Source organism: Leptonychotes weddellii, chromosome 5 (genome assembly GCF_054177405.1).
Source record: "Leptonychotes weddellii isolate Sample4059 chromosome 5, ASM5417740v2, whole genome shotgun sequence".
Classification (NCBI taxonomy): Eukaryota; Metazoa; Chordata; class Mammalia; order Carnivora; family Phocidae; genus Leptonychotes; species Leptonychotes weddellii.
In genome coordinates, this window is record NC_138373.1 from 7,383,396 (window position 1) to 7,393,404 (window position 10,009).

General features: G+C 53.8%; 1 long non-coding RNA gene across 2 annotated transcripts in view; it reads right to left on the reverse strand.

Moving 5' to 3' along the window:
- Positions 1-5,416: 5,416 nt before the first annotated feature.
- The window catches only part of LOC145721393 (uncharacterized), a 40,675-nt gene continuing 36,082 nt past the window's right edge, over positions 5,417-10,009 (reverse strand). Inside the window, exons 1-3 of one of the 2 annotated variants that reach the window (XR_014145066.1) lie at positions 8,922-9,061; positions 8,343-8,542; positions 5,417-7,016 (exon numbers count right to left, since the gene is read on the reverse strand). This is a non-coding gene — a long non-coding RNA (uncharacterized LOC145721393). Of the gene's footprint in view, positions 7,017-8,342; positions 8,543-8,921; positions 9,062-10,009 lie in introns of those variants that run through there. The other variant, XR_014145067.1, reaches the window with a different exon arrangement.

Genomic DNA, 10,009 nt, shown 5'->3' on the forward strand with positions numbered 1-10,009 from the left:
TATCTGACCCCACTCCACTTCTCTTGTTGCTCATTTAATAAACTCTAATTGAACATTGATTATAAGTCCAACACGGAGGGGCCGCTTGGGGGCAGGAACATCAGAGCAGAACTAAACATTCCATAAGGTGACATTGGGTGGGGGGTTGTTGCACTGCCCTTTGAAGAGAGTCTCAGAGTCCTGCCTCACACCCATTTCACAGCTGAGGAGACTGAGGCACACCAAGGATTGTAACTCGCCCAACATCACACGGTATGAGTCCCCTGCAGAGCTGGGCCCAGGCGGTCTGGCTCCAGAGCCCGCCCTCGTTACCCCAAGTATCATCCACAAAACTCTCTTCAGTCTGTCCTTCCTGGGTCCAAATCTTCAGGAATTCAGCTCCTGCCTTGCCCAGTCCAGTCCCGTAGGCCTCAGGCCACCATCTGAACCATCCAGGGGCTGTTAGAGAAGGGGAAGGTGTTGGCGACAGAGAATAAATTGCATTTGTCTCTGGATACCTGGGTAGCTCAGTCGGCTAAGCGTCTGTCTTCGGCTCAGGTCATGATCCCGGGATCCCGGCATCGAACCCCGCATGGGGCTCCCTGCTCAGCAGGGAATCTGCTTTTCCCTCTGCCCCTCCCCCCACTCATGCGCAGATTCTCTCTCACAAAAATAAATAAATAAAAATTAAAATAAAAAAAAGAAATTGCATTTGTCTGAAGCAGCCCTAGATGCTGTGTGGGAAAGAGGGGAGGGGTTCAGACCCCCCATCCCTGGCCTTGACAGAGCCCTCTGTTGGGTTCATATACCTTCCTGGTAAGATTTCATTTGAAACGAGGGTTGCTGAGGCAGGAAATGAACAAACCAAAAGGTCTGAAAACCAAAGGCCTCAAATTCACTGGTTTTGAAACTTGAACGTGATGAGAATCTCTGGGCCCTCATTAACTTGCATGTGGGCAGGACCTGGGTACCGGCTATATAGGAGGCCTGGGAGATGCTGGGGGGCTAGTCACAGACCCAAGTGGGGAGAACAGCCTCCTTCTTAATAGACCTTGTAGCTGGTGGTCCCTGGGTTCTGCTGGGCTCCCCATCCCGGCCCTGCCTGCAAACACCCCTATCTGAGCCCGTCATTAACCCACACTCAGGCCTTGGAGCCCTGGGGTGAACGATGCCCCCTAGGAGCACACCGTCACCCCCTCTGACCAGCCTGGCCCTGAGCTCTCTGCAAATGCCTCTCATTAGTGACCAGAAAGCTGGGGGGGTGGGGGGTGGAGGCCCCACCAGTTCCCCGGGCCTAGCAGGGGCTGAGAGGCTGTAACAGCAGCCAGCCCCAACTGCCTTCCAGCCATCCATCATTATCCCTTCCCTGGCCCGGTAATTCCATTGTTAATTAAAATCCTGCAGCCTTTAATAACACAGCTCATAATTGCTGTTTTTACCAATCCTGGGTTGGCTGTGCAGGCTTTGAGGGGACCTGGGGCTTGGTTTCCCGGGCTTGGCCTTGACGAAGCTCTCTGGCTATATATTCACTCACTTGCCCTCAGCCAAGAGCCCCCTGTGGGCTTCACAGTGGGGTAATGGGGCCCAGTGTCTCCCACCCTGAGGGCTACCCCTGGACCCCCTCGACATCTCCAAGGAAGGAGGTAGGCTCTCCACCTCCCGGAAGGCGCAACCCTCGGCAACACATTCCGGACGAAGTCTGGCTCCTGCACGTGCAGTTGGCCCCATGGAGGCTCTGGGGCCTCCTGCTGACCTTGTCTGCATGTGGCCATGCTCTTTAACACCCACATCTCCTCTGATGCGCCCCACCGCCCGAGCCACCCCCCTGTGCAATCGAGGAAGCTGGAGATCAGAGTGGGAGAAGGATTTCTCAAGGCCACACACCAGGCAGGCTACAGAGCTTGGCAGGCCCAGAGGCCCCCTCTGCCCCCACCTACCTGCACTCACCCCAGCTCCTGCTTCTCTTCCCAAAAGTCCCCCTAAAGTCTGAGGGATTATCCCCCAATTGCTGGGAAGGTGATAGCATTACCCTCTCTGAAGAGAGCTCCCCCACCGCCCAGGCCAGACCCCTTCCAGGGGCAGCCCGCGCCCATGAGTTGTGAGTGTGGGTCTGTGAAGGCCCAGCCCCAGCCCTGAGGTTGGCTGAGGTCTGGCTGTGAGGCCGGCTCTCCCTCTGACCCCCGCTGCTGTCCTTCCCTCCCAGGTACTGATCCCAGGAGCATCCCCATTAACCATCCTGCACACAAGTCTCCATCCAGAGCCTGCTTTCTGGGGACCTGATCTTCTAGAGCTGCCCTAACCTTTGAGATTCCAGGTCCTGCTCCCCTTACTCTGCCCACCCCCCATTCACCCCAGGGTCCCCAGACCCTCCCCTCACCACTGCCCATTACCCAAGCTCCTTATCCAGTTCACACTCCTGGTCCTCTGCTCCTTCAGAATGGAGAATACAGGCCACTCGGGCTATAAATAACCTCAGGTACCCCCAGGTGAAGGTCACTTGGAGGCCAAGGACTCCTTCAGTGTCCTTCTCGCCTCTGAGGTCAGCTGTGTCACGCCCATTTCGAGTGCTCAGTTCACAGCTGCCTTGGCCAGCCTCCTAAAAGACCCCCAGCCCCCCACACTTGCTGCTGGCTTTGTGAGAAAATCAGTCCCCAAAGTCCCCAGCCCTCAGTGATGCCTCAGGGGGAGAATCACGTTCGGAGAGGACAGCTTTCATTCACTCCTGTCATTCACTCCATCACTCACTCACTCAACAAATGTGCTTTGAGCACCTGCCTTGTACCAGGCATTGTGTTTGGTACTGGGGACACCTCGGTGAAGAAGATTCACGAAGTCCCTCTCCTCATGGAGCTAAAATTCTACAGCGAGAGGCACAAACTATGCAAGATACAGAAGTAAAATAAAAATATAACAGGCTAGACGGCAGTAGGTGCTGAGCAGGGAAAGGGACATGAGGCGTCTGGGGTGGGGCGGGGGTGAAAGTTGCAGCAGGATGACCAGGGAAGGGCCCCTCTCCCCCCCGGGAAGGTGACGTTTGACTACCATGCGCAGGGCCCAGCCGTGAGCCCTAGGACGGGGAGAGAGCCCTTGTCCTGGGCTCCTGGACCCCGCTGGCCCTGGGAGGTATCCGAATCTGTAAGAAAGATTCGGTGGGAGTCAGAAAGGAGCATCCTGCTCGGGGCTGGAGGGCAGCTGGGATGAGGTTAAGCAGTACCAGGCAACAGTCACAAATTCACGAGAAAGAAAACTGACGTGGATGGAGCAGCAGGATCCCACTCCAGGATCCCAAAGTCAGGTGGACATGATCACCCCCTTTTTCCTCATAAGGAAGGTGACGTTCAAGGAAACTAAGTACATTACTCAACGTGGGCATTCAAACCTACATCTTACCCACAACCAAAGGGCATCTTCTGTCCAAGAGACAGCGCATCCCTCCCCGCCTCCCTGGGAGGCATGCACCCCCCTGCTGGTGGGGGCGCCCAGGGCTCTGATGCGGGCCCTGCAAGTGAACCTGCCTTGCTTGGGGCCACGGGCGAGCTGCTGGAAGAGCCGAGGAAGAGTTTTGTTCAGAGCTATGGCCAGAAGGGGAGCCCGCCTATGGCCAACAGGGTCACTCGTCCCTCCCTGCTTTGCGTCTCTCCACCCCCTTCCTCAGGTTCCCAGTGTGGGGAGGGGGGTGCTCTCCCCTCTCTTGCCCCCACACTGAGGTCACTGCAGACACCAGCAGGAGACGGTGTGGAGCAGAGATGAGAAAGGCTCTGGAGTCAGGCTGATCTCGGATAGCCCTTAATACTGTGCCGTCTTGGGCGAGTTACGAAGTCTCTCTGCGCCCCATTGGACCCGTTTTCTCCGGCTGCTGTAACAAGTTACCACAAATGTAGTGGCTTCAAACAATGCATATTGATTATCCTGCGGTTCTGGAGTCGGAGATCTGACATGGGCCTCACTCCACTAAATTCAAGGAGTCAGCACGGCTGCGTCCCCCTCTCTGGAGGCTCTAGGGGAGAATCTCATCCACTTACCTCTTCCTCCTTCTGTGACTTCCGCCTCCCGTGGCCCATGGTCCCCCTCCATCTCCAAAGCCAGCTGGTAGCATCTTCAAAGCACTAACTCCGACCTCCTCTTCTGCCTTAAAGGGTCCTGAGATGACATTGGGTCCACCTGGATAATGCCGGATAATTCTTATCTTAACATCAGCTGATCGGTGACCTTAATTTCCATCCACAACCTCAATTCTCCCTTGCCACGTTAGGTAACCTATTCACCTGATCCAGGGATTGGAGAGTAGACACTTTTGGGGGGGGGGGTGTTGGGGGGGAGGGGCATTCCTCTGCCCTCTTTACTGAGTAGTGATGGCTTTTTATAAGGGCCCCAAACATAACTATCATAAACAGATGTTTCACAAATGATCCTGGTGAGTATGTGTTTTTATGCTAACTGATTTAAATAAAAAACAAATGTAAGAATGCAACCCTCACCAAAGGGATCCAAAGCCTTAAAGGAGCCAGGGCAGGTCCTCCCTGCGGGCCCCCATGCCTGACAGTCAGGGGGTCCCTCCAGGAAGTGCTCCCTCCAGCCCAAGATTTAGACGCTGGCTCTTAGGGTATCCCCTTGAGAAGTGGGTTGTCCTGAATTGTGTGCCAGGATTTAATTAATTCTGGCACAACCACACCTCCAAAGCCAGACTCCGGAGCTGTACTGGAATTATCCACCCCAGACCTGGCATTTTCCCCTAAGCAACCCCCAGGGGCAACTAGGTAGGGGCCTACCTCCCAGCCAGGCAAAGCCAGCTGGCTCCTGGCCTCTGGAAGTGTTAGTACTTGGGGTCCAATGAGCTTTCTGACTCTTCCTCAGATGTTTCGAAGAACCCTGGCCCAAGTGAATTTGCTACTTGAGGTCTTATGCATTTAAGTGAAAATCAAGTCATTGATCCCAGAGTCTAATGTCACCAGCTTGTCTTACGAAAAGATATGCAAAGTCCTTGGATCCTTCAGTTCTTTTCCTTGAGAGACAGGGAGTCAAGTTTCTCTTATGAGACAAGCTCCGAGCCTCCAAGGGTCTAGCTACAAAGAAGAAGAGGTCAGGCTGCTCAAGTCTTCAAGTACGGGGGCAAGCCTCAACTCCTATTTACCACGGGCAGTTGTATACTCCACACTGCACAAATACAGCCAGCTGAGGGGTCAGGGGAGTGAGCATGGGGCCTGAGAACCAGCCCCCACTGCACTTACCAATGGCATGTATTTCCCCCAGGCTTGTCTCCTCCCAAAGGGGATGAACAAAGGCATAGTACAGGCTCACACTCTGCTTTGCAACCTAGATGGTCATCATGGACAATATGTGGTCCCTCAGCACATGACCAGAAGGCTGCTCAGGTCAAATATGACACACCTCGCAAGTTGACAGTTGTATTTTTTTTTTTTAAAGATTTTATTTATTTATTTGAGAGAGAGAGAATGAGAGACAGAGAGCATGAGAGGGAGGAGGGTCAGAGGGAGAAGCAGACTCCCTGCCGAGCAGGGAGCCCGATGCGGGACTCGATCCCGGGACTCCAGGATCATGACCTGAGCCGAAGGCAGTCGCCCAACCAACTGAGCCACCCAGGCGCCCGACAGTTGTATTGTGTACCGTCTACTTCCTATTTGAAGAGACAAGTGCATGGATCAAGGCTTGGCTGTCGTGGCAATGTCAAATTTCAATCCTAGTGTCTAGAATTGCTCTATTCTTGTGCTCATCTTGTACCAACCAGTTAGCTGTTTGCATAGCCCTGCTCCTTCCCATTGTGGATCCCCCAGGGACACTCTGGGGCCTCTTGGCCACACGTTTTGGGAGATGGCCAGAAACCAAGGGCAGAGGTGAGGTGTAAGCATGACTCCAGGTGAGGGAGGGCTGTCCAGAGGGAAGGGCAAGGAGAGTCTCCTTCCACAGGCCCTGGCTTTTCACCATATCTGCACATGATCTTAGTGGTGGCTTCTTAGCTGGTGTGGAGGGCTCATCTCAGAGAAGGATCTTCTGACGTGGCCTTGGAAGTCACTTGGTCACATCCAATACATTCTATTCGTGCATACAGGGCCAGCCCGTATTCAGGGGAGAGGGCGGTAGGAGGGCATGAACACCAGGAGGGGGGCTCACGGAGGGGGCCGTCTTTGAAGACTATCTATCACAGGGAGAACCAGTCCAAAGGCAGAACAGCCCGACAGTTCCCTCTGGCTCAGGGCTGAACTGGACTTTTTCAGAAATGTTATCCCCGACTGATTTCACAACTGTGCTCTGTTGCCTGCCCCAGTTATAACAGAGCACCAGCCCTGCCCTCGGGGTGCCTAGAGTCACCAACTATCAGGAATATAAGCGTCTTTTTCCTATAGGAAATTGTGCTTCCAGGTGGAGAAACGGTGTGAGATCTTCCTGGCCTCACCACTCAGTCCGATCATTGATTAAATATCTATCATGTATTAACTACAGCCCACTCCATGGTCCAATTAGTTTAGAAATGCCCTGGAATTCTTTTTTCCTCACGCACAGTCTCAAAATTATTTAACTCCCTCATGGATTTTCAGCCAAACCCAGGAAGTACACAGCTCTATATTCATCTACTGCGTGATGCTGATCAAGCTTTTCCCCTTCCAAGTGTTGGTTTTCCTCTGGAAGAAGAAGGGTAATGGGAGGGAGATGAGGTTGACCAGATGACTGGACTCCAAGAGCCACCATTATGACCAATGGGCTCCAGCTGTCTCTGTGGCCTTGGGCAAATTCCTACCCCTGCTAGGCTCTTCATCTCCCACCTGTAACATGGGAAGTCGGACAAGATGACTCTATGGGTCTTTCTAGCACCATCTGCCCCACTTCAGCACATGCAGGAATGCATCCATTGCTTTAGGATTGGGATTCAAGCCCGGCTGTTCAGTGCAGATTGCTATTCCCAGATCCAAGGCCCCTAGCATTTCAAACCATTGCAGACAGGCACGCGCAGCCGCAGAAAGTGATCTGCAGTCCATTCCTTGGCCCCCAGCTGCAGCTAAGTGATGAGGCTGGGCAGCAGCCTGGTATAAGGAGAAAAGATTGAGATAAGAAGTCAGCCAGGCTGGGTGAAAATCCAGGCTCCTACTGGAGGATGGCATTGACCTTGAGAAATTCCTTAACCTTGATAAGCCTCAGTTTCCCCACCTGGAAAATGAGGGTGCAAGTGCAAACCTCTGAGGAGAGGCCCAAGGATTCGAGAGCGTATCTGAGTAAAGCTCGGACATAGGGTCTGTTATAATCCAAACCGCACACTGGAAAGCAACGTCTTTTTCGAAGGCAGTGGTGCTGATTCTTGTCACTGGAGCAGAGCCTTCCCTGAGATAATTTAGGAGGTCTGGGCTTGGGAGGGCTCCCTGGGCAGAGGTGCCACCTCCCCAGTCGGCCGCAGGATGGATGGGCCCCGCAGCCTGGCTGGAAGGGCCATCTGCGCCACCGCCCCCGAAGATGTCCTGGGCTGTCACGCTTTCTGTCACGCCGTGCTAAAAAAAATGACTCCAAAGAAAAGTAAGCAGACACTCCAGGCCATAAATATTTCAGAGCTGAATGACTGTCCTTTCCCCAGCACTGACTTGCCATATATATTATTTATAAAACCATAACTTGAGTTGAAAGGTAGTCATCGAAAGAAGAGAGAGAGTCTCACTCAGATTCACTTGGTGATTGGAAAAACAATCTAGAAAGGGAGAAAATAGTGTTGGCCAGATGAGGTCACAGGAGGTCATCTGGTCCCACCCCCGGCTCCAGCCCGGCCCAGAGGGAGTGTGGCCAGAGTGAGCGGAGGGCACAGCCAGGAGAGGCCCCGGACACCGCTAGACTGCTGGGCCCACACAGCCCGGGGCCTAGCTGGATTTTCAGGAAGTTTCCATTACATGACAAACAAAAGTTGACGTGTTTTTTAAAAACCTTTCATTCCCCCTTTATAATAGGGAGCAGGGCTTGTCATGAGAAAACAGGCCGAGGAGGAGGGCAGCCACGGGCCGGGCCGTTGAGGAAGCAGAAAGAGCCCCCGGGCCTGGAATCGGGAGACAGCCAGCAGGTCACGGGGCCTTCCTGGACTCAGTTTCCCCATCCATGAAATGGAGGACCCAGCATTTCTGTCCTATAACAGATGCTTGGCGGCACCTCCCTGTCTCTCCAGAAATGACGTGAACTGACAATATGACCTATTCGCAGATATAACTTTAAAAATCAATATAATAATGCCTTCACTTGTGATATCAAGGAGAAATAAAAGGAACGTGATATATAATCAAACCACATTTTGTATTAAATGCTTTGGCACGTGTACCCAGAGGTCGAAGTGAAGGAGTGGAATTGGGAATTGGGGCACCTGCTCGTCTACTCACCACAAATGTGACATTTCCAAACGCAGGCTGGTACCGTGAGGTGACACCAGACACTCAAGTACCATGAGTAGCCTCGCGTCTGGGGAAGACGTGTCTGGAACAGTGGACACTCTCAGTAAGTTCCCGAGACTGCATAAAAGACGATCTCCCCTCAATGTTCGCTGTAGCTGCACGCCTTGGAGATTCCTTTTTTGTTAAGACTGTGCAAAAATAAAAAAGAAAAAGAAGAAGAAATGCTGTGTGTTATGTAAAACAGAGTCCAGTTCTAGGCTCGGACCATTTTAAGCAAGTTTTTCACCCATAGGAATGTCTGGCGGGACACTGGCGGTGTGCGTGGGATGCGGGAAACATCTTTCACAGAGCGGAGCCGTGGGGCCCATGGGACGTTAGAGAGCCCCGGGCATCCCTGCCCGCCAGGTGCCAGTCCTCCCTCCCAGCACTGTGACCACCGACAAGTGTCCCCCCCACACACATCCGAGACACCCCACGGAGCCCCCCGGACAAGCTGCTCCCAAGGTCGTTCTGCATTGCTCTGACCGTCGGATGCCACCCACGAATGGCTTGGTGACAAACACTCACCTAGAGGCCAGGCTGGCCCCACGGTGGGCACCTCAGTTCCTGCCCCACTGTCGCACCCTGGTGACGGCAGCAGCGGGACTTTGCAGACACACCCAACACTGCTTGAACGGAGCCTGCAGCCAGAGTGTGCGGAAGGGATCCGCGCTCCTTCCCTCCCCGAGTCCACCCACTCAGGAAGTCGGGCACCTGCCAGGCACAAAGGGAGCCCAGCAACCCCCCCCCGCCCCCGCCGGGAGCCCAAGCCGCCCAAACTGCAGTGCTGTGAGCACCGTAGGGACAGTGAGGCCATCTCCTGGGGCGGTGAACGCCCACAACGGCTACCCCTCACCACACCCCAGCTGTTGGCCTCCAGCACCCCGGCAGAGAAGATCCAGGTCTCTACGGGCCACTGTGCAGCTGCCTGGCTCAGGGGACAAAAGCTCCCAAAGTTCTGAGGGTCGTGCCCAGCCCCCGGGCTCACAGGTGCATTAGGGAGGTGAACTCACCCAGGAAGCCACAAAGCCACAGGGGGCCTGCACAGGGTCTCAGGGTGGCCTTGCTGCCCCGTTAAGCCTCAGTTTGTTCAGCTTTACAATGGGCATAAAAGCCGTACCCACATTGTAAGCTCACTGGGAAGACCCACTGAAATGCTGCATACAAACTACGCAAGGAACATTCACCCTTGGGATTTTTTTTTTTTTTAAGATTTTATTTATTTATTTATTTGAGAGAGACAGACAGCGAGAGAGGGAACACAAGCAGGGGGAGTGGGAGAGGGAGAAGCAGGCTTCCCGCAGAGCAGGGAGCCCGATGCGGGGCTCGATCCCAGGACCCTGGGATCACGACCTGAGCGGAAGGCAGATGCTTAACGACTGAGCCACCCAGGTGCCCCTCACCCTTGGAATTCTTTTTTTTTTTTTTAATTTTTTTAAATTTTATTTATTTTTGAGAGAGAGAGAATGACAGAGAGAGAATGAGAGGGGTGAGGGTCAGAGGGAGAAGCAGACTCCCTGCTGAGCAGGGAGCCTGATGTGGGACTTGATCCCGGGACTCCAGGATCATGACCTGAGCCGAAGGCAGTCGCTTAACCAACTGAGCCACCCAGGCGC